The sequence below is a fragment of the Limulus polyphemus genome, unplaced genomic scaffold, assembly GCF_000517525.1.
Source record: "Limulus polyphemus unplaced genomic scaffold, Limulus_polyphemus-2.1.2 Scaffold7966, whole genome shotgun sequence".
Classification (NCBI taxonomy): Eukaryota; Metazoa; Arthropoda; class Merostomata; order Xiphosura; family Limulidae; genus Limulus; species Limulus polyphemus.
In genome coordinates this window covers 11,787-12,551 of record NW_013673576.1, presented here as the reverse complement: position 1 = coordinate 12,551, position 765 = coordinate 11,787, and the positions used below count along the sequence as shown (strand labels likewise).

General features: G+C 35.4%; 1 protein-coding gene across 1 annotated transcript in view; it reads right to left on the bottom strand.

Annotated features, from left to right (window-relative positions):
- LOC106475012 (synaptophysin-like protein 1) overlaps nt 1-523 on the bottom strand; it is a 15,850-nt gene extending 15,327 nt beyond the window's left edge. Inside the window, exon 1 of the mRNA XM_022379236.1 lies at nt 450-523. The gene's annotated coding sequence lies outside the window, so the exon portion shown is untranslated. The remainder of the gene's footprint in view (nt 1-449) is intronic.
- Between the last annotated feature and the right edge of the window lie 242 nt (nt 524-765).

Sequence of the window (765 nt, the reverse complement as noted above, 5' to 3'; positions counted from 1 at the left end):
GAGTAAAACTTCTAGACACCAACAGAGACCTGGAAACTGGACTCAGGAGTAAAACTTCTAGACATCAACAGAGATCTGGAAACTGGACTCAGGAGTAAAACTTCTAGACACCTGGAAACTGGACTCAGGAGTAAAACTTCTAGACACCAACAGAGACCTGGAAACTGGACTTCGAGGTTATTTTTTACCTTAAAATTTTAATAGCATGATATATTGAAGACCTCTTTATACAGTTAAAAAAATGTTTCCACTGTTCATGCATTCAATACTTCAAATTTTCATTTAAACTTTCTCCCATGGAATTATGGGTAATGTTAACAGAAGCTGTATATAATTAGGAAGCAGTTTTAGTGCTTTATTATAAAAATAATTGTGAAAAAAATACAAATAATCTTATATTAATAACAATGTGAATATGAAGTAATTGTAAAAACAAAATGAGAGCTTACCCTCCTTATACTTTCTATCAGGTACCGAAACTGTGAAAATTTGTTGAATAGTCTGCAAGCACTCTGTTTCTGACCTAAAAAAAAAAAACACTTGTCACAAAAACAGGTAACACTCATAAATAGATACTTCACCTTCACATGATCTAAACGAGGTTACACTCCCACAAAACTCCCACCTTCACATGATCTAAACGAGGTTACACTCCCACAAAACTCCCACCTTCACATGATCTAAACGAGGTTACACTCCCACAAAACTCCCACCTTCACATGATCTAAACAAGGTTACACTCCCACAAAACTCCCACGTGACCTT